The sequence below is a fragment of the Papio anubis genome, chromosome 14 (assembly GCF_008728515.1).
Source record: "Papio anubis isolate 15944 chromosome 14, Panubis1.0, whole genome shotgun sequence".
Taxonomy (NCBI): domain Eukaryota; kingdom Metazoa; phylum Chordata; class Mammalia; order Primates; family Cercopithecidae; genus Papio; species Papio anubis.
Window position 1 is genome coordinate 48621709 of NC_044989.1, and position 23581 is coordinate 48645289.

Consider the following 23581-nt stretch of genomic DNA (forward strand, 5'->3'; position numbering starts at 1 on the left):
ACTTGAGCAACCTTTTATATTCCAGACATTCCAAATGACTGGCAGTTCTCTGACTTGAATAATCATGCTCTTTCCCCACTAGGCTTTGCTAGATATGGTTCCACCCCTCCTTCTACCACTCCCATTCCTACCTCTACTCTATATTCTTCTCTCTTCAGTCTTTGTTCAGACATCTCCCTGAGTTGAGTTAGGACTTGATTCCCATTACTACTTATGTGAAGCTCTATCACTACACTTATATACCACAATTATATTTTCTGATTTACTTGCCTGTAGTTTTAACTACTGTTTTCATCTCTGTACTAAGTGCAGGGCCTGGAACATAGTTGGTAGTTAATATGTTTATTTAATGAATGAGGTAAAGGTACACAATCTATCTGTAAAATAGGGATAGATTCTAAGTAGCCTGAAGGCTCAGGATCCTCTGATATCCTTACCAGCTTCATGAGCCAAAGCAGAAATAACATAAACTAATGAATTTCTTCGTATGTAAAGGACTAAAGAAAAGTATTCCATATGTCCTTATACTTAACTTTGCTAATAGCGCTGTTCAGACGTATAGTCACTGAATTTTTCGTCTGCCTGTTTTATCAGTAACTGAGTATGATAACATCTCCTCCTAATATTCTGGATTTTTTATTCCTCGTAGTTCTGTAATTTTTGCTTTATATACTTTGAGGCTATGTTATTGGAGGAATACAAATTTACAATATTATTATCTTCCTGGCAAATTAAGTCTTCATTATTATGAAGTCTCCCTTTCACTCCAGCAGAACTTTTTTTTTTTTTTGAGACGGAGTCTCGCTTTGTCACCAAGGCTGGAGTGCAGTGGCATGATCTCGGTTCACTGCAAGCTCCGCCTCCCGGGTTCATGCCATTCTTCTGCCTCAGCCTCCCAAATAGCTGGGACTACAGGTGCCCGCCACCACACCCGGTTAATTTTTTTGTATTTTTCACTAGAGACGGAGTTTCACCGTGTTAGCCAGGATGGTCTAGATCTCCTGACCTCGTGATCCGCCAACCTCGTGATCCGCCTCCCTCTGCCTCCCAAAGTGCTGGGATTACAGGTGTGAGCCACTGTGCCTGGCCCCAGTACTTCTTGTCTTAATATCTACTTAACTTAGCTATTCTAGCGTCCTTTTGGTAATTTTGCATGGTTTACTTTTTTCCTATTTTTTACTTTCAAACTTTCTGTATTTTTATATTCTAGATTATGTCCCTTGTAAACAGCATGTGGTTGGGTTTTTATTTTTGCCCAGTTTGACAATCTGTGGTAGTTGGTTACAGCAATTGGTGGCCCCAGGTTCATCCCACTTTCTAGTATTTACACCCTTATGTGGTTCCCTCCTGACTCTAGGCCTGTTATTTCCTTTATCTGATAGAATGTAACAGAAGTGACAGTGTGTTAGTTCCAAGCCTAATCTTCTTGGGAACTCTGAGCTTGCTTGTAAGAAGTCTGCTATCTTTCTGGAGAGGCTACATGGATTTGCCATGTGGAAAAGAAGTCCTAGAGCTACTTGTAGAAAAACGAAAGAACCCAATCAATTGTGAGAACCAAGTCCCCACATATATGATATTAGTCAAGCTGTTCTAACCCCTGGCCATTGGAGCCATCCTAGCTAGGTGCTAGACAAAGAAGTAAAGAAGCTATCTAGAACATTTCAGCCCCAGTGGACATCACCCAGAGAAGAGAGATCCTTCTCCATTATGCCCTGTTGAAATTTCTGACCCATAGAATCTGGAAAAATAATAAAATGGTTTTGATTTTAAGCTACTAATTTTTTTTTTTTTTTGGAGACAGGGTCTTGCTATGTTGCCCAGGCTGGAGTACAGTGGCGCCATCTCGGCTCACTGCAACCTCCACCTCGTGCCTCATCCTCCTGAGTAGCTGGGACTACAGGTGGGTGAAACCACATTTGGCTAACTTTTTTGCATTTTTAGTAGAGATGGGGTTTCGCCATGTTAGCTAGGCTGGTCTCAAACTCCTGACCTCAAGTGATCCACCTGCCTAAGGCTCCCAAAGTGCTGGGATTACAGGTGTAATCCCACCGTGCCAGGCCTAAGCTAGTAAACTTTGGGGTAGTTTGTTACATAACAATAGGAAACATAAACAATCTTTGTCATTAAATTAGGATCTGTTTTCATTTAGTGTAATTAGTGATATTTGGGTTTATGTCTATCATCTTATAACAACTTTCTATTTGTTCTATCATACATTCTTATTTGTCTTCTATCTTGCATTTAGATTATTTTTTATTACTCCATTTCCTCATACCCTCAAATTAGATTGGAAATTGCATAGTGTCATGGTTTATTTTATGAATCAACTGCCAGTGCCACTGGTGTACAAATGTTCGGTCAGACACGATTCTAAATGTTTCTGTGAAGGTATTTTTTGGATGAGATTAACATTTAAATCCATAGACTTTAATAAAGCAGATTACCTTCCATAAGGTGGGTGGATCTATCCAATGCCTTAATAGAACAAAGATCTATCTTCCACAGGCAAGAAGGAATTCTGCTAGCAACTGCTTTTGGACTCAAACTGCAACTCTTCCTTGGGTCTCTAGCCTGTTGTTCTACCTTACAGATTTTAGGCTACTAAGGCTCCACTTCTATTTCTCTGAAGAATCCTGACTAATACACAGTTTCTTACTGTTTTCTCAGTGATTATTCTAGAGTTCATAAGATGCATTCTTGACTTACCAGAGTCTAATACTAACTATAACTTCTTCCATACTTCTAGAAAATGCACAGATTTTAGAACACTTGATTCCATTTACCTTCTCCTGACATATACCATTATTTCGTGTGTGTGTGTGTGTGTGTGTGTGTGTCTTAAGAGGGTCTCTGTCACTCAGGCTAGAGCGCAGCTCAGTGGTGCAATCATGGCTTACAGGGCTCAAGCAATCTTCCCACCTCAGCTTCCCAAGAAGCTTTCCACTACAGGAATGTGCCACTGTGCCTGGCTAATTTTTAAATTTTATGTACAGATGGGGTCTCATTATGTTGCCCAGGCTTGTCTCTAACTGCTGGGCTCAAGTCCTCCTGCCTCAGCCTCCCAAAGTGCTGAGATTACAGACATGAACCACCACACCCAGCCTATTGCATATTTTCAAATACAGAAGACAAGACTATTATAGTCTTATATAGTCAGTATCAATATTCTTTTAGACTTACCTATATATTTATCATTTTTCTTGATCTTTATTTCCTACCATATCTATGACCTTATAACTGGGATCATTTACTTCCTGCCTATGGAATGCCACTGTGAATACTGTTTTGCTCCTTTGGAAATTCCTTAATCTTACTTTCTTTCTTAAAAAATATTTGTTTCAGCCCTTTAAAGTTATCATTCCATCATTTTCTGGCTTCAGTTATTTCTGTTAAAAAGTCAACTGCAAGTCTAATTTTCTTTTTTTTTTTTTTAAGTCCTCTCTTTTCTCTGGCTGCTCTTAAAGATTTTTCTTTTGGTCTTCAGATTTTAGCAATTTTTTCATGATGTGTCTATATATCAGCTGTGTGGATTAAAAAAAATCCTGACGGAGATTCACTGGTTCAAATATTATTTAGGCTGAACACCTTTTCCTTTCCTTTTGGAATGTCATTTATGTTCATATTAAACTTCCTTACTATATCTTCTATGTGTTCTATATTTTCCATCTTTTTTCCTTTTTGTGCTTCATTCTGAATATTTTCTTCTGACTTACCTTCTAGTTCACTAATTCTATCTTTATCTGTGCCTAATATGCTCTTATACCCATCATTGAGTCTTTATTTTCAGTTAGTAATTTTTGTTCCAAAATTTTCATCTGGCTCTTTTTTCAAGTTTCTAGTTGTCTGCCCAAATATTTAATCTTGTGTTTGATTTATTTGAACATAGTAGGCATTGTTATTTTTACATCTGTACCTGATAATTTCACTATCTGACCCCTTTTGGGTCTGTCTTTGTTCTCTGTTGTTTCTGCTATATTTTTCTTATTTCCTTATGTAACTGATTTTAAAACATTGTGTACAAGGCATTGTGGTTTCAATATTATCGTAGAAATTATTTGAGGCCTAGAATGATATTATTTTGCTCTGGAAAGGATTTTAGTTTGCTTCTGCCAAGTGCTTGTGGGCATGAGCTCAAAGGAATTATCCTAATCCAGTTTCAAGGTTGAGGTGATCTGAAAACGAGCTACAGACCTTTTACTTTTATGATGGAACCCTTTGAATTCCTAGTGCAAAGCAAGGGGCCTTCAACAGAGTTCACCTCTTTCTCCCTTAATATGCCCTGAATTCAAACCTCTGTCCCCCATTCCTGCTCATCCTCTCAGCAGCCCTCTATGGAATGGATCTCCATCATTCTCCAGATCATGGCCTGGTAATTCCTCATTAACTTTTTAGCTTTCTCATGCCCTCAAGCTGACATCTTTCATATTTTGTTGAAGATTCATCCAAATTGCTGTTAATACCAAGGGTTACAAAAATGTAGATATCATTAAATATAGGTAGTTCAAACATTACTGAACATCACCACTGTACCTGAAACTCTTCTAAGAAATTAGATTACAGAAAAACATGGTTCTTGACCTCAAGGGGCTTGAAGTCTAGACTCCCTATTGACAAACTGGTTTTTTTAGAATCATCAATTCATGATCAAAAAGTCTTCTGTTAAATTTATGTAGCATTATACAATGATAAATACATTTAAAACATAAACAAATATTTGAGCTTCTGTCACTTTTTAGCCTAAGCACGGGGGGCATTTTAAACAATATATTTTCTTTTTTGTTTTTGTTTTTGTTTTTGAGACGGAGTCTCGCTCTGTCGCCCAGGCTGGAGTGCAGTGGCCGGATCTCAGCTCACTGCAAGCTCCGCCTCCCGGGTTTACGCCATTCTCCTGCCTCAGCCTCCCGAGTAGCTGGGACTACAGGCGCCCGCCACCTCACCTGGCTAGTTTTTTGTATTTTTTAGTAGAGACGGGGTTTCACTGTGTTAGCCAGGATGGTCTCGATCTCCTGACCTCGTGATCCGCCCGTCTCGGCCTCCCAAAGTGCTGGGATTACAGGCTTGAGCCACCGCGCCCGGCCTAAACAATGTATTTTCTAATGCATTTGTCTTCCAGTAAAGTTTATCACTGAATATGTTTCTTTGAGATATTTTGGAGACAGAAGAATAGTAAGCTTCACAAGAGATCTTAAATCCAGGATCATCTTTTTCCTAGAGTTCACTTCTTGTTTCCTAGCTTTTTTACTATTGCAAACTCCTGGGAAAAGCTACTCACTCTGACTCGTCATTTTCTTTAATCAGGGCTTTTCCTTGGCAGATGTTCAAAGTCCTCTAAAACAACCTGTAGGTATACAAGTATCCCTGGACTCTAAACTAAAGGCATAACAGATTTGCTGAGACCTCAGCCTTACTCACAAAGATTATTTAAATACGTCCAGACTTTCTGGGTTGAACTAGTCGGTAAAAGGATTAGGAGAGGGAATTTAGAGAATGGGGGTGTAGTAGATTCATCATTTGATCTTGGACAAATTACATAACTTTTCTGGATTTGTTTTCTCATGATAGATTGAGTTCCTGGATGATACATCTCTGAAGTATCTTCCAGCTCTCAAATTCTGTGATTCTCCTACAGTTAAAGAGGACTGCTTAGCCACTTGATTTTAAAATAGATGGACGGCACGGTGCAGTGGCTCATGCCTGTAATCCCAGCACTTTGGGAGGCTGAGACAGGGAGATCACCTGACCTCAGGAGTTTGAGACCAGCCTGGCCAACATAGTGAAATCCTATCTCTACTAAAATTACAAAAATTAGCTGGGCATGTTGGCGCACGCCTGTAATCCCAGCTACTCTGGAGGCTGAGGCATGAGAATCGCTTGAACTCGGGTGGCGGAGGTTGCAGTGAGACGAGATTGCGCCACTGCACTCCAGCCTGGGCGACAGAGCGACAGACTGTCTCAAAAAAATAAAAAATAAAAATAATAAATAAATAAATAGATGGAGTAAGAGCAATGAGGAGAAAGATAATTAAAGTTCAATATATCAAGTAAGATATTAGTAAAATAATTTGAAGAAGATTAAGATATATTATGTGAGTAGCCACCACAACAATGGCTGGCAGAGATAAAACAAGACAGGTGTGAGGAGGCTGTGGCTCCTTTGTGGTTCTTTCAATCTTCCCTTCGTTCCTTCCCCTGCTCCCTCTCTACTACACCCTCCTTCCAAGAATTTCCTTCAGTATGTCCACATGAGTGGGCAACAGTGATTGCTTCGAAGGGAGAAGTCACAGCAACTCCTGCTCCAATTGAAGGACGCTGTACATTTGCCTTGTGGCCTCCGAATGCAGCTGTGAGGCCCTTCAGGACAGTGCAAGGAAAGACAAATGGAACTGGTAGATGACTAAACAAATTATACAAATGTAGCAGCGTTCCATCTGTGGAATGACGGGATCAAATGTTTACATTTTAAAAATATATTCTGATGTCCATAATTCTTCTGTGGCTGTCAGCCCCACAGCCTGACTTGTTTTAGTGTCAGCAGGTAGCTTGTTTCATACACAGCTCACCTTCTACTCAGAGCCTGCACACGCAGTGAACACGCTCAGTCAGTATCCAGGCTTCGTATACCTTTTCTTTTAGTCTACTTAACACCTTTGTGAGATAGGTATCACTACTCTAGTTTTTGAAGATATTGATAAAGAAACTCAGAGATTTAATTATCAGGATCATATTCGCAGCAAACGAGAGCCTTAGTGCTGCCACTTCTCATACATTTGACGGGTCATTTTTCTAAGTCTCAGTTTCCATATCTGTAAAGTTTCCACTTCTAAGCCTCAGTTTCAGTATCTGTAAAGTTTCCATGAGTTAGATAGGGTTCTCAGATTTAGTAACACAAACCAAAACAAACAGGAAGTATATTCCAAACGGGATGTACTTATATTAAAAAAAAAAAAATCTCCAATTATATGAAATTCAGGTTTAAATGGGCACTCCTGTATTTCATGTGGCAAGGCTATGTTATTATTGTGGATATGACAATGCATGTGAAGTCCTCAGCTTCTGTAAATGCTATGCATACTAAATTTTGGTTGATCCCTAAGTCTTTTTTTCCCTACCGCAAACACACTGACTTGTTTTCACAGAACATTTCAGTCAAGCAAGAGTAACACTATTTTAAGTCACAGCAATGCTTTACCGTTCCTAAAGCGCTTTCAAAGCCTGGGCAATAGCGGAAGGCTCTTGCGGAAACCCACGTAACTTGGGGTGTCGAGGCCGCTCTAAGCAGTCGGGGCACAGGCAGCGAGGGCCGTCCTGCCCTGCGGTAACTTAGCCCCGCCCCGCGCCTCCTCGGCCACTCAGCGCCCGCGCCGCGCCGCCGCCGCACTCCTATAGGTCCTTCCTCGGACAGGCGAGGCCTTTCCATTTTCCCGCTTTCCCCTGCCCTGCTCAGCCCGAAACCCACACCGGCCTACAGCGCCTCCGCCCTACTTTCCGTGTGAGCCCCGCCCTTCCGGACCCTGCATTTCACCCCAACCCCAGCCGCCGTGCCGGGCAGCCAGCCGGATCCCAGGCCCGTCCCTTCGGTAGGAGGTGGGCGGGAACCAGGAGCAGTCGGCCGAGCCCCCTTCCTCGGGGTCCCGGGAGGCGGGACTGGAGGGAGAGGCGGGGCTAATCTCCTTGGCGCCGCGTTGCCATGGCAGCGGGGAAGGGGAAGGGGAAGGGGAGGGAGGGGGAGGAAGCGAGCGGGAGGGGGATGTGGTGCTGCCGGAGCCGCCACTGCAGCTGCTGCTGCCTGCTCGTGGCCGCGTCTCCCCGGAGGCGACTGCTGGAAGCTTTAGGGAGCAGCTGCGGTGCTCTGCCATATTGTGTCTTCCCTGGCCGGTCCCTTGCCTCCCGGCCGGTCGGCCGAGCTGACGGTGAGTCCCGAGCGGAGCCGTGCCTTCCTGGGTCGGCGCCGCCCGCGGTCGGCGCTCCCCGCCTCAGCCCGCGGCGCAGCTCCCGGGCGCGGAGGCAGCGCGAGCGACCCGCGCCAGGCGTGGGGCGCGTAGGCGGCTGTCCCGTGACGCGCCCGGACATTTTTGTCCCATGAGGAATTTGCGCCGGCGCGGGGGTGTCCCCGGCGCGCGTATCGGGTGGTGTGTGGGCTCCGGGGGATGTCGAACTGAGGGGAGTGTGGCTTGTGAGGAGTTAGGAGTTTTTCCTGAGAGGTAATGACCTCCCGGGAGGGGCTGTCGCGCGGCGGAAACCGCGGCGAAGGGTGTCGTCTCTCCGGGAAGGGGTGGAGGGGGTCCCGAGGACCCTCAGGGCTCGGCTCGGGACTGGAATCTGCTGTTAGGAAAGTACCCGAAGCACCTCGGAGCCTTTGCAACGCCCCCTCCTCTGGCTTGAAGTGGAGCGAGACGTGCCGGGCTCGGAGTCCTCGTCCGGCCCCAGTTGGGACTGGGTGAGCCCCGCCAAGTAGTGCCCGGGGAGGTGCCGGGGGCGGCCGGGCGTTGTGGTGGGCAGAGGCGGGTTCTGGGTGTGTGTGTGGGGGGGCGACCCCAGCACCCTCTCGCCCCTCCACCGCCTCTTGGGGGCCTCCGAGGGTGGCTGTCTTGAGAGGGAGCTAATGTTTCAGTGCTGCAATATGGACACTTCCTGATCGCCGCCTCCTTTGGGGCCGTGGTTACCTTTGCCTTTCAGTCCTCTCTTTCCTGGCAAGGTGAGAGGTCTGAAGTGGGAGAGGCCCTTCAGCCTTCCGAGTTGGCCCCACTGCAGCAGCAGCCTGTGTGGAACCCGGCAGGACGGTGGTAGTTAGGGGAAAGCAGCCCAGGTCTATGTGTTCCGTGCTCCATCCTCCACTCCTGCTTAACTCCACCCGCTTTTGCACCTTTGCAAAATGCCTCTGTTCCCACCGCAGCTCTCGGGAGTTGGGGTGTCTGCTTCGCTGAGGAGCCAGAAGCAGCCACACTCTCGCAGTGTTCTTGCACTGGATTTCTGCTTTAAAGTCTCTTTACAGCAGTCTCTGAACTTCATTTTCTTCCTACTGGGAAAAGAGTTTTAGCGTGCAAAGAAATGACACAGACTTTCTTCCACCCCAACTCCGAGGTGAGGGGAGGAGGGCGGTTAAGTATTTCCAGGTTAGTTGAAGCTGTTTCTCATATCTTTTTTCTGATTGTGACAGCCACGTGGTCGGCTGAGTGTAATAGAGTGCACTGGCGGCACTAGGGGCTGAGGTTTCTCTGGTAGCCAGGGGCTTTGTAACTGTGCTGTCGCTTTGCTTGTACATTTATCTTGGTGCTTTCTTAGATGGCGAAGAGGAGGAAGCTGAGCCATTAATGCCTGTACCTGTTCCATCCGAATCTTAAGACTTACCTGTGTTTCCTTGCGGGACTTCTAAGGTGTATACTGACGTTTTTTGCCATTCTCTGCTGTTTTGATGATCCATCTTTAAAACCTCAGCATTATTAGGTACCATCATAGAGTGATGGGGAATAGTAGAATAGTGCATTATGGAGTTTGCCAACTTTGGGAAAAAATATTACTTGAATTTCAAAACCATTAATGAGAGATTCTAATGTAATCAGAAATAATTGCATTATCTGGAGGATTTCTTTTTGATAGTTTTAGAAATATCTCAGGTTTTTTTTTTTCTTTTTACGTAAAAATTGTGATCTAAACATACGTAAATAACATTAACAGTGAAAATACTTTTTTAGGGATGAAGTAGTGATTTGATTGGTGTATATGTATACTTTTTAAGGCTTTTTTTGAAAAAATGTGAAGTTAATATGAATGTTAACATGAACTGATTTTAAGAGAATAAAATATAGTTTTTAGACTGTATAAAAGTAGAAGGTCAAAGAGTTGGAGATAAAAAATAAACTTTTGGAGAGTTTGGAAAATTTTTGAATTTAAGGACAGTCCTTGTTTACTAATGCATCGTTTCATTTTGTGAATGCTTTGATAGATTTGAATTATTTCTGTAATGTATGTTTTTATTTGAATCAGTTTTACTTGAAGAATGTTAAACCACAGGAACCATTTAAAATCTGCGCAAGAAGAACTGTATAGAGAAGTTATAGCAACATCATTTTATTGGAATTTTAATTACCCCATAACGATGGTGCTCAATCAGAGAAAATAGATAAAGCTATTGAAGTGGTATCTAGGCCTCAGGGCAGAAAAGACAATACAATTGAGAGATAAGTATATGTGTTAACCACTAAGAGCAATTTTTAGTTGAGAAAGAAAAGTAAATGAGGTCATAAAATACTTAAAGACTAAGGCAGGAGGATCTCCTGAGATCAGGAGTTCAATTCCAGCCTGTACAATGTAGCCAGGCTCTTATCTCTTGAAAAAAGGATTACTTAACTCGTGCCTGTAATCCCAGCACTTTGGGAGGCTGAGATAGGAGGATCACCTGAGGTTAGGAGTTTGAGACCAGCCTGGCCAACATGGCAAAACCCTGTCTCTACCAAAAATGCAAAAATTAGCTGGGCCTCATGGGGCATGCCTGTAGTCCCAGCTACTCGGGAAGCTGAGGCAGGAGAATCGCTTGAACCTAGGAGGTGGAGGTTTCAGTGAACTGAGATCATGCTACTGCACTCCAGTGTGGGCAACGGAGCGAGACTCCGTCTCACACAAAAAAAGAATTTTTGAAGGGTTAAAAACAAAGATTGATGCTTTGGAAAACTAACATTTAAAGGAGCTTTTGCTTTGGTCATATGTGACTTCAAAATTCATACTACAGATATGTACAATGCATATAGTATTGCTGGAGTGCAGTGGCGTGATCTTGGCTCACTGCAGCCTCCACCTCCCGGATTCAAGTGATTCTCCTGTCTCAGCCTCCAGAGTAGCTGGGATTACAGGCGCCCACGCCTGGCTGATTTTTGTATTTTTAGTAGATACCGAGTTTCATCATGTTGGCCAGGCTGGTCTCCAACTCCTGATCTCAGGTGTCCCCCTGCCTCAGCCTCCCAAAGTGCTGGAATTATAGGCGGGAGCCACCACGCCTGGCTTATGGTATCGTTTTATTAGTAATTTTATTTCATAAATGAGAATGCTATCCCTATCCTTTCACTAAAGATAAAGGAATCAAAAGAATGTTTATTATTATTTGCTTCCAAGGGATTTTGATTCATATATACTTTATTTCCCTTACCCTAACTTTTCTATTTAAATAAACTTTTTATTTTAGAATAGTTTTATAGTTACAGAAAAGTTGCAAGCTAGTAGACACAGTATACCTCACCCAGTTTCTCCTGTTCAATTTCCTACATTGCAATGGTACATTTGTCGCAATTAAGGAAACAAAATTGTTACAGTAGTATTAACTAGACTACATACTTTATTCCAATTTCACTAATTTTTCCCTAATGTCTTTTTTTGTTGTTCCAGAATTTCACTTTCTGTGACTTTTCTTTGTTTTGATGACTATGACAGTTTTAAGAAGTACTTGTCAGACATTTTATAGAATATCCCTCAATTGAGATTTATCTGGTATTTTTCTGATGATTAGACTGGGATTATGAGTTTTAGGGAGGAAGATAACAGAGATGAAGTGCCAACCTCATCACATCATATCAATGATACAAACTAACAACATGATAAAACTGATGATAATTACCTTGATCACATGGTTGAGGTCTTTGTGGAGTTTCGCCCACTTTCCTGCCTCCTTCCAATCTACTCTTTTGGAAGCAAGTCGCTAAGTACATGCCATACTCAAAAGCCTTAACCTGATTTTGATTCGTGTATTTTTTAATTTCCCTCAACCTAATTTTCCTTTCTATAAACGAATATTTAAAGTTGGACAGATATTTATTTAGTATCTATTGTATGTAGTTGCTAAGAATACAGTGGTGAGCAAGAGAGACATTTCTCTTCTTCTGGAGCCTGCCTGATTTAAATATCACATAGGATGTGTCTCCTCACCTTAGGTCCTGATTTCGTTGACAGTTTATAAACATAAAATTACTAAAGCCCTAAAAGGCTAAATAATAAAAGCTCTTGAGTAAACATTTAGAATATATGCTATTAGCATAAAGGTTAAATAGACGTACCATAAAAATAGACATCTCTTTGCTCCCAGCACAGATAATGGAAAATTACTTTGATTCTTCCCAAGTAGATATATTACTGTTAAATCACTGGGATAGTTTAATTACTGTTAACTATCTTCCTATCTTAAAAATGTTTACAGGTGTTAGAAGAAAATTCTTGCCTTCTTGCTAGTATTTTTACAGTTATTGGTGCTTCTGCTACTCAAAAGCTTTTTTTTTTTTTTTATGAGAAGTTTTTTGAAAGGTGTGTTGGAGAAAACACATGGGGAAAACAACAGGGACCCTGGTCTCTCTATGAGAAGCCATGCTTATTTATTTATGGAAAAAGAAAATGAGGCTGAGGAAATAAAAAACATTAACCAAAGTTTTCAAAGTGATAATAAACGTTTTTGGAGGGAATTTACTGTATATTTAATAGAAGAGTAGAACAGTGCTGCTATCCTAACATTGGAAATGTTTTTGGGAATGTTTTTAACCAAATAATACCAATTTTATTGGAGAATAAAATTTTATTAAAGACTTATTAAGTAAAGATTCCAGTTAATATTTTTCTGGTAAACTGGGTTAACTACAAAACACTCTTACTTTGAACTCTTAATTGAAATTCTTTCTAAAATATGTCATTAATACACTTTAAATTGTATAGCCCATTGAACAGAATTTTTATATGTTTAAAATCTTTTTTTTTTTTTTTTGAGGCAGGGTCACACTCCCCAACCCTGCTGGAGTGCAGTGGTACAATCACAGTGCACTGCAACTTCCACCTCTTAGGCTCAAGTTGCCTCCTGCCTCACCTACCAAGTAGCTGGGACCACAGGGATGCTCCACCACCCCTGGCTAATTTTTTAATTTTTCTTTTTTTTTTTTTTTTGTAGAGGGGAGGTCTGACTATGTTGCCCAGGCTCTTCTCAAACTCCTGGGTTCAAGGGATCCTCCTACCTCAGCCTCCCAAAGCGCTGGGATTTTAAGCATGAGCCACCTCATCGGGCCAATATTTACATTCAAATTTTGCATTGATACTGGGTTAGTGTGGTTATTCTGAGTTTTGTATATAACTTTGGAGATAGAGAATTGTGGAAATTGACACATTTACATCCTTGTAGTTTTTTTCTTTTCCTTACAAGAGGAAATAGGAAAAAAAGGAGAAGAGATTTCTTATAATTAAGATTTTACTGATCCTTTTAACTGCCCCATGCCTTTGTCCAACCCTTCCATCCTTAAAAATTCAGTTTAAATACTACCTCTTTCTATGCTGATTGAACAATGATTATTAATAATCATAGCAACAACTGCAGTCTTTATTGTGTCTGCTGTGTACTGGCATGGTTATACTAGACACATGAGTATATAATTTAATTTTTTTTTGAGATGGAGTTGTGCTCTGTTGCCCATGTTGGAGTGCAGTGAGTGGCTCCATCTCGGCTTGAACGCCTCCCGGGTTCAAGCAATTCTCCAGCCTCAACCTCCCGAGTAGCTGGGACTACAGGCATACACCACCGTGCCTGTCCTGGCTAATTTTTGTATTTTTAGTAGAGATGAGGTTTCACCATGTTGGCCAGGCTAGTCTTGAACTCCTGACCTCAAGTGATCTGCCCACCTCAACCTCCCAAAGTGCTGGAATTACAAGTATGAACCACTACACCTGGCCATAATTTAATTATCAATAATGCTGTAAGGAGTGTCATATTCTCATAAACAGATAATGAGAAATTGTGTAAATGCAATACTGGGTATTTACCCAAATCTCTCAGACTTGAAAAAAATCATTAATCTTTGTATTACAATCTGAAGTCTTTAAAAAAATGAGTAGTTGTTAGGATGAGATGCTTACATCTTGATCTGTTCCTAAGAAGGAGTAGGGAAGAATACAAGGTAGGGAGAGAAACTAATATTTATAGAATGCTTACTCTGTGGCAGGAATGTTGGTACTTTATTGTTTTAGCAAGTTAAGTAAGTGGTATTATTCCCTGGGACTCAAGGAGGTTAGGTCATTTGTCAGAGATTGCATAAGTATGTTGGTGGCTGGTCCATCAGTTTGACTTGAGAGCCTTTCTGTTTCACGTTTCTCTCTTTTTTTTTTAACTTGCCCCAAAGCAATGAAGATACCGTTTCAGTTCCCTAGTACAGCATCTACTATATTTATTCATTCATTTAAACATTTAAATGTTCACTACATGTTATGGTCTGTACTAGAGCATACAAATGAATGTATTGAGTTCTGCCAACAAGGATTTAGACTCTAGTGTAGTATTTCTTAAATGGGTGACTGAGTTGGGGTGGAAAATTGTGACCAGCTTTTCTTAAAGAACAATCTAAAAAAATTTTGATACATTTTATGTGGTAAGGGTAGAAGTATTGTTTCATGAAATTGTGACCAGCTTTTATTAAAAAACAATCTAAATAAATTTTAGTACATTATATATGGTAAGGGTAAAAGTATTATTTCATGAAATTTTTGTTTTAGTTATATGTGTATGTATATTGTGGGTCTCCATGAAAAAAATACATTTCTTATTGTGGGATAACATTGAAAGTTTGAGAACTACAGGTCTAGTGGCTGAGATAGAACTGTAAGCAAATAATTATACATAATTATAATAGCAAGTAAGTTCCTTTTTTATTTTGAGATGGAGTCTTGCTTTGTTGCCCGTCCTGGAGTGCAGTGGCGTGATCTCGGCTCACTGCAATCTCCGCCTCTGGGATTCAAGCAATTCTGCCTCAGCCTTGGGAGTAGCTGGGACTACAGGAATGAGCCACCACGCCTGGCTAATTTTTTCATCTTTTTAGTAGAGATGGGTTTCACCGTGTTGGCCAGGCTGGTCTCGAACTCCTGACCTCAGGTGATCTGCCTACCTCAGTCTCCCAAAGTGCTTGTATTACAGGTGTGAGCTGCTGTGCCTGGACTAGAGGTAGTTTTAAATTAATGTCAGCAGCAGTTTGTTTTCCTAAATTCTTTTTTTTTTTTTGTAATTGTAAAGTGAAACAAATGCAGAAAACCACGCTAAACAAATGTGTAACTTAGTGAATTATAAGGCTAGCACCTGTGTAACCCTGTCCTTTAAAAAGTAACCACTGTCCTGGTTTTTCTGAAAATGAATTACGTTTTTGGTTTTATTATTCAAGTATGTATCCCTAGATGCTATAGTTAAGCCTGCTTTCTTGCTCATGTTCACGCTCATGCAGATTCTTGCACTCCCCCCTCCTTTTTTTATTTTTCATTAAGCTTGCTTTCTTTACACCTTCTGTTTCTCTAAGATTTTATCCAATACATTTTTTCTCGTAATCCTTTAAGTCTTCGTTTCTGAAATGATTTTTTCTCTTTTATTTTAAATTCTTTCTTGAGCACCTCATTTCTTCTGAGCTTTTCTAATTCTGATATATTTGATATATATATAATACTATGTATATCTGATATATGTATTTCTCATATAATTTTTTTAAAGTTTGCTTTGAAATAGGAGTTCATTTTTATCTCTTCTATGAGTATCTCTTTCAGACTTGCTTTTATTGTTTATAGAGATGTTATTTTATTCTCTGTTTCTTTTTTTTTAGTTGTAACTTTGGGATTCAATCTCTTGAAAGTATGAATGCTTTCATTTATACTGTGCTAGGAATAAGATGCATGTAAGTAAATAATTGCATTATGAGACATATTCTTCTAAACATACATTAAAGGGTATTATGAGAACACAGAGTAGGAACTTACTTTCCCCAAAGTGTAGGGATTGGATGAGGTGGACTTTAGTCATAATGGAGGTTTATTATTGGTATATCAATATTTTAAAAATATTCTGTTTTTTTCTTTTTTATAATTGATATATTTTTCAGGGTACATGTGATATTTTGGTACAACATATAATGATCAAATTAAGGTAATTAGAATTCTCTGTCACCGGAAACGTCATGGTAGTTCTGATTTTAGTTTTTGAGGAACCTCTATACAGTTTTTTGTAATGGCTGTATTACTTTACATTCCCACCAACAGTATATGCTCATTCCCCCTTTCTCCACATCCTTGCCAGCTTTGTTATTTTTTGTCTTTTTGATAAATAGCTTTTCTGACTGGTGGAAGATGGTATCTCATAGTAGTTTTAATTTGCATTTCTCTGATGATTAGTGATGTTGAGCATTTTTTTCATGTTTGTTGACTGCTTTATGTCTTGAAAAGTAACTGATCATGCCCTTTGCCCGCTTTTTGATAAAGTTGTGTTTTTCTTGTTGAGTGTCTTGTAGGTTCTGGATATTAGTCCTTTGTCACATGTATAGTTTGCTAATATTTTCTCCCATTCTGTGGGTTGTCTCTTTATTGATTATTTCTTTTGCTGTGCAGAAGCTTTTTAGCAGATTAAGTCTCATTTGTCTGTTTTTGGTTTTGTTGCAGTTGCTTTTGAGTTCTTAGTCATAAATTCTTTGTTTAGGCCAATGTTCAGAAGAGTTTTTCCTAGGTTTGCTTCTAGGATTTTTATAGTATAGTTTCAGGTCTTACATTTAAGTCTTTTCTATAGCTAATTTTTGTATGTGGTGAGAGATGGGTCCAGTTTCATTCTTTTGCATATGGCTATCAAATTTAGTAGTGCTTTTTACACAAATTAATTTACTGTTGACTTCCTTCAATTACTACTTTGAAATACTGTTCAGATGGAATTAAAATCATATTTTAAAAGTTTTCTTTTGCTATACTATTGTCAGATATCATCAACTGTCTCTTAAGTAGAGACCTGAAATTTAGAAAGTGAAAAGATCACAAAATAGAACGGAAAACATAGTATAATGTGTAGTATTCTGTATGTGAATGATAAATTGCTCAGTAATTTTTTATTTATTTATTTATTTTTGCGACAGAGTTTCACTCTGTCAGCCAGGATGGAGTACAGTGGCACGATCTTGCTCACTGCAACCTCCTCCTTCTGGGTTCAAGCGAGTCTCCTGCCTCAGCCTCCCAAGTAGCTGGGATTACAGGCACCCACCACCTTGCCCGGCTAATTTTTGTATTTTTAGTAGAGACTAGTTTTGCCATTTTGGCCAGGTCTTGAACTCCTGACCTCAAGCGATTTGCCTGCCTTGGCCTCCCAAAGTGCCTGGATCAGTAAATATTTGAATGAATATCATATTTCATCCTTCAATTTTTTTTTTTTGTTTCATGTAGTTTGATTAAAATGGCTTCTTTGATTAGTTAAAACAATACTTAATGATGTGGTATGGTTTGGGTATAATTTTCCCTTTCTATTCAAATTGGCAGCAAGTTAGAGCCAGGTTGTGCTTGCTTTTGAAGTACTCTGTTTAGGGATATTGAGTCCATTGTTTTCTATTTTCTTTCTTTGGTTAACAATACTTTTGACTTGGTGTGTATTAAGTATCTTATAAAATAACTTTAGTGTTTATGAAGTGATCTCATGTCTATTGTTTCTTTTGCTCTCTTAACATAAATAATTACAGTAAAAAGAAGAAATGTAAATACAGTTGGAACATGGAGAGATTTAAAGACTCTTAACAGAAAAAAGCTGGGGGTGGGAATTATGTGGAGGAGTTGTTACTAGGCCTTAAATATTAGGGTTTGACTGAATGATGATAGGGAAGGTAGACAATCCAGTTGTTAGAATATCAAAAGCAAGCATGTAGAGAAATGTATTTGAACAGGATTAGTATAGTTTGGACTGACTTCTAATACAGAAGCATTAGCTTGAGGATGTAGATACTGAACCATATATTGATTTTTGCTTGTTTGTTTGTTTTTGGTCTTTGGTACTTATAAAGCAATCTAGGCAGGATGTCAGGCTAGTGTAGTAGTGAATAGTGTGAACTCTGGAGCCGTTCTTCCAGTTTGGAGCACACTGTTTAATCTTTCTCTGTATGTGTTTCTGCATATAAAATAGACACTAATAATGGCAACTACTTGATAGGGTTGTTATGAGTAAGATTAAAAGAGTTAATACTAGTAAAGTATTTACAACAATACCTGTTACCAATAAGCATTCAATGAGTTTTTTTTAATTTATGAAAGTAGTAGCTCTTTCATTCTCTGTGTGTGTGTATTTGTAATGTACACATACATCTGTAAATATGTATGGAATATAATGTGAGTGTATGTGGAATAGATACAGAGGGGAAATGTAGATCTCACGTGTATGTATCTATAGGAAAGCTAGTAATATTTGAATTTCAGTTTTGATTAGAATTTATATTATTATTATAAAGTCTAACATCTCATTTTACAGATGACAAAATTATGTACTAGCAGAACTAGAGCCAAGATTTGCCGGACAACAAATATTTGAGCAATAAACAAAACAGACAACTAGCTCTGCCCTTATCAAGCTTTCAGTTAGTCAAGAAAGATATGTATTAAACCATCTCAGGTGTGGCAATTGTTATCAAAAAGAGCACTGTGGGAGAGTAGAACTGGGGCTCCTCCATACTCTGGGATTTTAGAGAATTCTTCCCCCAAGATTTCTTTTTTTTTTTTTGAGACGGAGTCTTCCTCTGTCACCCATGCTGGAGTGCAGTGGCGCGATTTTGGCTCACTGCAACCTGTGTCTCCCAGGTTCAGATGATTCTCATGCCTCAGCCTCCCAACTAGCTGGGATTAGAGGCACACACCACCATGCCCAGCTAATATTTGTATTTTTAGTATAGATGGGGTTTTTGCCATATTGGCCAGGCCAGTCTCAAACTTCTGGCCTCAAATGATCTGCCTGCCTTGGCTTCCCAGATTGCTGGGATTACAGACATGAGCCACCGTGCCCGGCCTTCTTCTCCCAAGATTTCCAAGCTGAGGTGCGAGTAATAAATAGCAGTTACCCAGGGTTAGGTGGAATGAAGAGTCTTCCAGGCAGGAGTAGGATGTGTATAGGCTCTGAGAGAGGAGAAAGCATGGTCTATTCAGATATATGAAATGAAAAGAACAAGGAAAAGGGTGGCAAAAAATGTGTCCTGAAAGGTTAGAGCATGGCTAAAATACACAGGGTCTTGTATACAAGGTTAAGGATTTTGACCTAAGGGTCCCCATGATGGATTAAGCAGGAAAGGGACATTGCTAGATTTGCATTTGCAATATTACATTAGCTATATTACAGATAACAAATTAAGAGAGAGTCTGGCATAAGTGTAGGGAGACTTAATTTAGGAAGATACTGTAGGAGCTACTGTGTGTGGTTGTGCAGAACACACCATAGGGGTTTCCATTCATGTATACTGGTTGAGCATCACTAATGCAAAAACCCAAAATCTGAAATGCTCCAAAATCTGAAGTTTTTTGAGTGCCAACATGATGCCACAAGTGGAAGATTCCATCCCTGACCTAATGTGATGGTTTGTAGTCAAAATGCAGGTGCATGGTTTATTCAAACCAACACATGGTTTATTCAGCATCTCTAAGGGAAAAATAAAATTACCTTCAGGCTGTTTGTATAAGATATATATGAAACAAATGAATATTATGTTTGGACTTAGGTCTCATCCGTAAAGTATCTCATCATATATATACAAATAAACATTCCAAAGTCCCCAAAAATCCCAAATCCAAAGCATTCTGGTCTCAAGAATTTCTGATAAGGAGTGAGTATTCAACCTATACTACCTTTGCAGTGGTCTGGATGAAAGATAATGTTGACCTAGGCTATAGTTGTGACAGTGAAAATGGAGAAAAGTGGACAGATTTGAGAGCTATTTCAGATTTAATGACTCCAAAAGTTATCTCCAGACCAGACCTCTTTCCTGAACTTTAGATCATGTATATCCCAAATGCCTGTCCTACTTGGATATCTCACAAACATCTCAAACTGAACAGGTTTAAAAAAAAAAAAAAAAAAAGCAAAACAAAATACTGCAAACATTAATCTGTCTCCAAAAAGAAAAAAAAAAATAGTCATTTTCTTTTCCAGTATTTATAGTAGCAAATAGAACTAACATCCACTCACTTGCTAACCATGTCTGCTAGTAGTGACCACTAGACTACTTAGCTATATGTAACTGCAGTTGATAATGGCTTTTTAGAATTTAGGTTATATTCCATGTAAGTTTATTTAGAAACATTTATTTTAGAAAGTATTACTTTCTAAAATGATCTGGATATAGTCTTTTTTTTTTTTTTTTTTTTTTTTTTGAGACAGAGTTTCACTCTTGTTGCCCAGGCTAGAGTGCAATGGCGCGATCTTGGCTCACCGCAAACTCTGCCTGCTGGATTCAAGCAATTCTCCTGCCTCAGCCTCACAAGTAGCTGGGATTACAGGCATGCGCCACCACACCTAATTTTGTATTTTCAGTAGAGACGTGGTTTCTCATGTTGGTCAGGCTGGTCTCAAACTCCCCACCTCAGGTGATCCACCTGCCTTGGCCTCCCGAAGTGCTGTGCTGGTATTACAGGTGTGAGCCACCGTGCCCAGCTGGAGATAGTCTTTAATAACATGAATATCTTTAATAATTTTTTAGCATAAATATATTTTTAAGTCAGGGTACGTATGAGGTTAATGTAACCCTATTTAAAATCAACTTAATTTTGTGTTAATTATATTTTTGCTTTTAGAATTACATATAAAATCAATATATTAAACCAATCAGTATAGAGTCCTAAGTTTTACTCTTGCTTTCCAAATTTGACATTAGGGCTGTTAGTAAGATATTGTCTGCATTTATTAGATTTATTTCTGATCACGAATATACTTTTAAAAGATGCTTCTTTTCAGTGGAGCAATTCAATTGGCTATAGATGATTTACTGCATGACTATGACTTATATTCAAGGCATTGAAATATTATACATAAACAAATTTTGATGACAAGACCACTTGTTTATATTCAAATGCCAATCAAATTTGTCCTTTAGGACATTGGATCTGTTGACTTTTTAGGTTTCTGTAACTTTGTTCCTTTCAGTGTTGTTTTTCAAGTCAATATAGTCATCCCTTGATATCATGGGGGATTGATTCTGGGACCTCCTGAAGATAGCAAAATCCACAGATGCTCAAGTTTCTTGTATTACCTGGTGTAGTATTTGCATATAACCTACCCACTTCCTTCCATATACTGTACTTTAAGTCTCTAGATTACTTATAATACCTAATACAATGTAAATCCTACAAAATAGTTGTTATACTGTATTGTTTAGGGAATAATGACAAGAAAAAAAAGTCTATATCTGTTCGTTACAGATACAACCAACCTTTTTTTCCCCCCAAATATTTCTGATGTGCAGTTGGTTGAATCCATGGATACAGAACCCACAGATGGAGAGGGCTGACTGTACAAGTCTGTCAAAAAACCAAAGTGCTGGTTGGCTAATAATTGGTCACTGTATGACTTATAGTACAGGTGATATTACTTCTGATTCTAGATGGTAAGTATATTTTTATCCTTATATTTTTGTTCTTTGATTTCTGTGCTGTCAGTTTTTTTCTGCTTTTAACTTAGTTGTGTTTAGATGTGGCATTGATAGCAATCCTGAAGTTTAAGTAGATGGGTTTTCTAAGTCAGATTTACTCTAAGAGCTAGTAGTGGTTCTTTTTTGTCATATTTAGTAACGTGTAGGGTATGTAAGTGCTATGTTTGAGATAATAGAAGTTTATGAATTATTTAATCACCAATTTTTTTTAACATTTATTAAAAATAACCATTTTTCTTAAAACAGTTCACTCAATTTAGATCTTTTGTGGTACTGCTTTTTGAAATCGGTGTTTCTGTGAAAGGGAGGAGGATTATGTGCTAGGGACTCATTTTAATGTATTTGGTCTTTATGCAGAAAATATCAGGTTTGTAGGTTATTGGTTCATTTTAACTTCCCCAAGAAAGGGACGAATGACTACACTTTTCTTTTTGAGACAAATACTGCAACATTGTGTAGAGAAAGTCTATATACTATGTACAATTGACAGAAAATTATTAATATTTAAATAGAAGTGGCATCTAAACACATGGTTTACAAATTGAATCTGGGCAAGTTAGTATAGGAGAAAAGTGAATTCAGTGGAAGGTTTCCACACATATTTTTTTTATTTTGTTTTAGTTTTAAGGGTATCTGCTTTTAGTGTGAGTTGGAGAAAGGTTTCCCCCCACTCACTTTTATTTCATTTTTTACTCTCATTTGAGAAGCAATTTCTCCACGAGACAGATCTTTGACCCTTTTGTATTCTGCACTCCCATCCCCCTTGACTAGAAAATGCAGCTGCACACATTTTTTGTTTAGAGACAATGGATCACATGCTGTGTCACCTAAATCTATGACCAAGAGGCAGTTTTATCCCTAAGAGACCATAATGCTTCAGTTCTCCTGGATGCATGACATCATGTAGCATTATAATCAAATACACATCTTTTTGCAGTACATTTGGGATTTGATTTTACCATGTAATCTCAGTATTGGATTTTATGGGGATAGACATTATTTATAATGGAGAATCTTAATCAAAACAAAAATGTATTGTTAAATCAGTAGGAAAGGTTGTGAGTTCCTTCCTTTTATATGCCTTTTTTTCTTACATGAGGTTTACCAATGTTTTTAGATATTCTGAGATTATGGAATATCTTTAAAGCTGTAGTGGCTGTTAAGTTTATTTACACAGTGCATTGCAGATAATGTGCGTTCAGTAAATGCTAGACTTTATTTTTGCTACTGACTCGACAAATTAACAGGAAGAAAATTGTTTTCCTTTTTTGAGTGAGAACCAACCTTAATTACAAGGAAAAAAAAATAAAAAATTGTTTTCCCTTTTAAAAATGAGGAAGTCTTCAGATTTAGAAAATATTAGTATCTATAAACTGCTAAAATATATTATGTCAAGTTTATTGTAATCTGATTATACTTTTGAATAAATCTGGGAAATACAATGCTGTGGCTTCCAGGCTTGAGAAATGGTACCTTATTATAATTAATAAATATGATTCATTCCTAAGAATATTGGAGGTGAGGAAAGGAGAGGAAAATTGAATGGAAATTTATTTGATTATATATTAAATCTTAGTGGCAAAGCTTAAATAAATTGCAGTGAAGAATTGAACTAATTGCTAGGCAGTTTCCATAAAATTGACGAACATTTGGATTTCTGGGCTTTGCCATAGCTCTGTAGTAGACATTTTTCTGTGAAAAACATTGGTTAGTGATCTGAATTCAGTGAATGACTATCTCTTTCCCTTTAGTAGGGTTATCTTAGCCTAAGTCAATTTGTTTTTTTAATATAGGTTACTTGAGAGTGATTGGATAAGAAAGCCACAAATCTGAGATGATGCCTGCTTTCTGGTTGCTCTTTTGACATTTGTGAAATTGATTTATTTGCTGATGACATGCAGTTAAAGTTTCCAAATATCTTAAGACCACCTAAAAAGAATTAGAGATTGTAAACTTTTAAATTAAGTGTAACCAAAAAATCCTATTTTTATATGCTTCAGGATTGACATGTTTAAGTATTAAATGGGACTGATTTTAAGTAAGAAGCTGGAGTAGTAGGGTCAAAATGGTGAGAAACAATTTTGTCTGTAGGCTAGATACAGCCATATAGTTTGAGGTTAATTATTTCTTGCTTAAAGCCTGGGACTGACTACAGTCTTCCTCAG

The 23581-nt window shown here is 38.9% G+C and overlaps 1 protein-coding gene across 8 annotated transcripts in view; it reads left to right on the top strand.

The window, feature by feature from the left end:
* The first annotated feature begins 7461 nt into the window (after nt 1-7461).
* Nucleotides 7462-23581, top strand: part of FOXN2 (forkhead box N2) — a 65201-nt gene continuing 49081 nt past the window's right edge. For 3 of the 8 annotated variants that reach the window (XM_031655141.1, XM_031655142.1, XM_003908637.5), the window contains exons 1-2: nt 7729-7910; nt 21231-21371. The gene's annotated coding sequence lies outside the window, so the exon portion shown is untranslated. Of the gene's footprint in view, nt 7578-7728; nt 7911-8025; nt 8202-8222; nt 8438-21214; nt 21372-23581 lie in introns of those variants that run through there. The other 5 variants (XM_009184163.4, XM_009184159.3, XM_009184162.4 and 2 more) reach the window with 5 other exon arrangements.